Here is a 6000-nt window from a genome sequence, read left to right as displayed (position 1 = left end):
TAGTCTGTTTTACAAAGATGTCGTTTCTGTGTAAGATGTGTGACGTCACAATGTATTTATATGGATAGCGCTCGACTCTCGATAAAAACAAAAAAGCACTTATTATTTGAAAGGCAAAGGCAAATATTTCAAATTGGACATATTGTTCTAAATAATTGATAGTTGCAATGGTTGCTGCCAGGAATGCGATCACGACGGCCCAAACATCGATCATTTTGAGGCAAGTCGGTGGAGAAACGACATCTTCATCATCTTCAATGGCGTCCAATCTGCAGAATATAAGTTTCGTGGTGATAAATATGTTCCAAATGATGGTGTATTAATAACAATAGAATAACAATAGAATACATACGTTGATACTCCAGCCAAAATGTACGAACTGATGTCCTTTTATTTGTATGTGTCGCTGGAGACATTCACCAATTTCAATTTTTGTATATTTTTGCTTTTTTCCTTCTTCAATATTCGCACCAATCTCTTTATTTCGACATCATTCAATTTATAGTCGTGAATTTCAATCATTTTCACGGCAGAAACTTGATTTAACTCTTCTCCGAGAAGTGCATTTTGATACGCAATTTCTCTTTTTATGGAAAGTCCGTCGTAAACAAAAATCACTTCACCAAAATCAATACGGCGGAGACGAGATTCCATTTTTGACGAATTTTGACAAAACTCTGGCGAATTTTCGACATTTTTGACAATTTTCGTCATAAGCAAATTCAAGTATCGCGGTAAATCGGTTTCGCGGCAATTAATTTTTCAATTCAATTCCAAATACAATTAAAGATTGCGACTCGGTTAATTCATTTGAATTTCAATTAGAGCAATGGCTTCGCGAATCTCAAAATTAATTCATTTATTATTATTTTTTTTTTATTGTTATCGATTTCGTTTATTAAATCTTTGTTAGCTGCTTGTTTGACATTCTCGGATTCGGACCCAATATTGGTATTTATAGTAATTCGTAAATACCCTTCCTCCCCTTTATTGTGCCTCTTTTCAAAGTCGCACCATGGGCGGATTTTATACCGAATAATTTATTTAGCTTGTTAGATACACATAATGGTATAAATTTAGGACTGGCAAAGGCGCTTTCATTGGCAAAACCGTTGACAGTGCTATTCTGTAAGTCATTGAATCAAGGATGTGTTCCGGCTTCAATGAAAAATTCTAGAATAGTACCAATATTTAAATCTGGAAAAAAAGCAATGCATCGAATTACCGGCCAGCTGTGGTAATTCCAACGATGGCAAAACTGTTCAAAATTATGGTTTATGGCAAAATCGATACATTCGTCAATGGAAAAATCAACCATAATCAGCATGGATTCGTGAAAAAGCATACTGACATTTTAAAAGTGCTCCTAGCAAAACAAAAGCGGCCAACATGTTATTTTTTTCTCCTTCTTCTTTTGAAAAATGTCATTCGAGTGTTTCGTTCTAGATATTTTCAAAGTTTTAGGAGTTTTCGACAAAAATTAGGTTTTTGACGTCGAAAATGTAGACTACAGTTTTTGACGTAGACCATCCCTGGTTATGAGAAAGAGAATATTTGCGTGATTATACAAATGTATATTACATGGTTGAGTTTTCTACATGGCAACCCGGTGTAAAATGTCAAATTGTTTTGACAGATGCTTTATATAGTATTCTGTATAAGTGAAGCAACCAATTGTCAGCAATAAACAAATTTATGTCACATTCTGACATTGATTTACACATATTCCAAAAGGATAAAATTGCGTTTAAAATTTTAACTCACGAACCAAGTAAAAACCAACTCTGTGTTTTTATTGTTCTTCTGTGAAAAAATACTTAATTTATTTTCATTGAAATGAATTTTCTACGATTTTTGTTTAATGGTGCTACTACAGACATAAAAACGGTTCAAAATCAACAATCAATAATTGATTATTCAAACATAGCAATTGTTATCCGTCTTCTTGCAATTAAAGTAAGATTTCTAAATTTGAAAAATTTACTGCGATTTCTGTATGTACTATTGCGAGTCGATTTGACATCTCTAATTTTCATTGATAATTTGAAATTATTAATTTCTCATTTCAGAGAACAAAAATCAAGTCTAGGGGTTTTGGTTCGTTCAAACTTGCAGTTCTTGATCATAATAAAGTGAGATTTTTCCATTTTTCGTGCATTCTTAAAAGATAAGTGAATTTATCAAATAGATTTTTCTCATTTCAGCTATCTACATACAAAATTTATTCATCGTTTAAGCTATTCGGAGCAGTTAAAGATATCCATTTTTTTGTAGAAAAGGACAAACGTTATGCTTATTGCTGGGTCTATGTTGAATTTTATGAATCTCAAAGTGTTGATGCAGCATTGTTAAAACAACAAATAAAAATTGGAGACGATATATTCAAAATAAAACGAACTAAATGTAAATTTTAGAATTTTGGTAGAGTGAACGAGAAAATCAATATTTATGAAATATTATTGCAAGCACCAGATGAAAATTCACCAAAAAAAATTCTCAACATTCTGAATGATGATTGCTTAAGGAAAATATTCGAGCAATTACCTTTTCAAGACCAATGTTCAGTGTTAAGCGTTTGTGTTCGTTTCTATAAGATTTCTAAGGAATGTTTGGCAAAAAAACAAAAGAATTGTGCATACAAAAGCAACATGGATATTTTAGTGGAGACTTTGCTATCATTACCATTACAACAAGCAAATGATTATTTACGTGATTTTGGTCCAACCATTTATGAAATAGATGTCAAAAAAATGACGTATCTAAAGTGGGAAGAAAAAAAGCAAATCTTTTTGGGAATGATTAGCAAACATTGCAAGAATATTCGTAAAGTCGATTTATCTTACGATCAATCTTATTTAATAGATATACATAGGTTTAGCGAATTGATTCCATTATTTACGCGTTTGGAGACGTTACATGTGGAGCTTTCATACAGGCTAGCACACAGTTGTCTTGATTCTTTATTACCCATTTGCTCTCAACTAAGTGCACTGAGTCTAGATGATTTTTGGTGTAAATATCCTCTACCACCAATTAATTTACAGAAATTAGTGGCATTTAGAATTGATTTTTCTCCACCGACAAAAGATTCGTACATATCTTCTTTGATTTTTTTTTATCCCTTAATACTCAACTTGAAGTTTTCTCATATACCAGCGATTGTTGGATTTTCTATGATTACGAGTCTGGGAAACATGATTCAGTGATTGGTCAACTAAAACGTTTGAAAATTTTAGAAATTCGACACTATGCAAATAAAAAATGTATGATTATACATTTGATACGAGAATTGTTGTCAAACAATGTGCCAATAGAACATTTAAAATTAGATTACTATATGAAGATTGATAATGAAGCTGTTGAGTATATTTCCCAAATGAAAACTATTAAAAAGTTAGAATTTAATACAGTATGGTATATGTCAGAGTTCATAGCGGCATCATTTTTGGCGGCGTATGCACGCTTAGATCAAGCTCTTGTGGAGATCTTACGGATCTATCCTATCCAAAAAAAAACAATGTATGAATATATTATAATGGCAAATGCCATTTGATTTGCGATGAACAGTATACGTCACGGACGAAACAATTTACTGTGTTGTTGTTTGATGAAATGTAAATTGTTGTGTCAACAAATCTCCATGAGTTTCATATTGGCCCATACAGAATGCATCATTTCCCATACAAAATACTTTGGGGTCCAAAAGACCCCGTTGTGCTTTTACGTTAGTATTTTGTATAAGACTTCCCAAAACTTCATCTATGCACCAAACATTTAAATTTTCGATTGTATCTCATAGATATGATATTGAAAATGTGATTTTCTTCAAAAAATTAACTCTTAGGGCCTAAGAGACCCCACATGTGCGTTTGAAGGTTAAAGGAATTTCGGTTCACTCCGCTCGCCAAATTATATCTATTTCTTCAGTTTATTTAACGTATCAATACGATTATGTTAGATTAAAGATTTAGACACCACCACACACTCTATATTACTTGAGAAACGCAAACTCAATTGATTATTTGAAAAATCCACATCGATATCACTGTTCGAAATAAATATTGATATTTAAGAGTTATTAAATGTATCCAGTTTTTTTTATTTGTAAACGTTTGGAATAACCTTCTCAATATGGAATTGGAGGAAAAATGTCATCTCCAATTCGACCATGGTCCAACTGTTAACATTTTAATGAGAAATGAAATGATAGACCAAGAGCCACCGTGCAAATTACTTTTTTTTCTGTGTACGGCAGATTTTCATGAAATTATCATCTTCACACTGTGTACTATCCGAATAATATCACTTTTTTCATTGTAATTGGGCGGATCGCGAGATCCGCGGTTTTATTCGCGCTACACGAAATAGTATACTTTTTTCGCACCAATACGGCAGATTTTTGTGTTAAATTCTTCGTTTTGATCCAACTATATTGAAAAGTAAAAAATCTGCCCAAATGAGTGGGCAAATTGTTCAAAAAACAACAAAATAAACAATAATATGACACTACCATTACTCAACGAAACACAAATGTCAGTTGATACAATGGGTGCGTTCAATACCTTGTGTCAAATTCATCAATATTATTGTTTATTTTGTTGGTTTTTGAACAATTTGCCCACTCATTTGGGCAGATTTTTTACTTTTCAATATAGTTGGATCAAAAGGGAGAATTTAACACAAAAATCTGCCGTATTGGTGCTAGAGGTGCCCACTGAACTGAACCGTTCATGTTCGTTCGGTTCATTCGAATTTGAACCGAATATGAACCGAATATGAACGGCATGTTTACATATTTTGAACAATTTGAACGAAACGCGAATGAACATGAACAGATTTTTTTTATTTCGAACGAACCTGAACAAACGAGAATTGTTCAGTTGAATTCTCCAGAATAAAAACAGAATATAAATAGTTAGAAATCACAAAACTATGGAAAGCAATTCAACTACACATTTTCATAAAAAAATTCTCCTTCGATGGCACCATATTGATGAAAATTTGTTCAATTAAAATTTAAAATTAAATAGTCGTTAATAGTTTTATAATTTGAGTGAATTTAAATATTGCCAATAAAAACAAAATGAACTATTGAAATAGCTTAAATACAAAAAAATAAACATTTTCATCTGAAGGTTTCTGAATTCAATGTGTCTCATATATTACGCTACTATATGATCAAATTTTTTCTACGAATATTTGAAATTGAGTTGTTTTTGTTTCTTTTTTAATTTGTGTGAATTTTAATAATGATAATGAAAAAAAAACGTAATTTAAATCGCTTCAATACGAAAAACAAAAATTTTCATCTCTCAGTTCATAAATTCAAAATTGCACTCATATGAATGAAAAGCGCTTCCATGACAATCTCAAACTGATTATTTTTGGATAGTTTCTGATTTCTATTCAAAACAAACTGTGCTAATAAGAATAAAAAAATCATTTCAATCGCTTAGTTATCAAAAACATAAAAATTTATCTTTCAGTTCCTAAAATTTTTCATATTTGATAATTGTGAATTTAAATAGTGATAATAAACAGAAAAAAGAACTATTTAAATTGCCTCAATATCCAAACTAAAAAAATTTATCTCTCAACGATATTTCTAATTTAATAATTTTTAAATGAATTACTACCTGATATTCGGGAAATATTAAGATATTTTGAAATATGTTGAAAGTGTTTAAAGTTTGCATTTGGTTGCCACTTTTATTGATATTTTGGGAAAAAAAATCTAATGAGGTTTTAAGGCTTTGAATTTTTTTAAATTTTCCCAAGGGCCAACAACCATCTTTTGAAGTTTACAGTTTTGAACAGTTAAAATGAACGTGAACCGAACGTAAACCGAACGTGAACGAATATGATTGGTGCGAAAAAAGTATACTATTTCGTGTAGCGCGAATAAAACCGCGGATCTCGCGATCCGCCCAATTACAATGAAAAAAGTGATATTATTCGGACAGTACACAGTGTGAAGATGATAATCTCATGAAAATCTGC

At 31.3% G+C, this 6000-nt stretch overlaps 1 long non-coding RNA gene across 1 annotated transcript; it reads left to right on the top strand.

Moving 5' to 3' along the window:
• The first annotated feature begins 1851 nt into the window (after window positions 1–1851).
• Window positions 1852–4638, top strand: LOC116348256. Its single transcript, XR_004201784.1, has 3 exons — window positions 1852–1956; window positions 2070–2132; window positions 2205–4638. It is a non-coding gene; the product is annotated as an uncharacterized LOC116348256 (long non-coding RNA).
• Window positions 4639–6000: the final 1362 nt, after the last annotated feature.

Source organism: Contarinia nasturtii, unplaced genomic scaffold (genome assembly GCF_009176525.2).
Source record: "Contarinia nasturtii isolate CC-2019 unplaced genomic scaffold, AAFC_CNas_1.1 Cnas_scaffold_2367, whole genome shotgun sequence".
Taxonomy (NCBI): Eukaryota; Metazoa; Arthropoda; class Insecta; order Diptera; family Cecidomyiidae; genus Contarinia; species Contarinia nasturtii.
The sequence above is the reverse complement of the archived record's forward strand: the minus strand, read 5'-3'. Positions and strand labels throughout refer to the sequence as shown.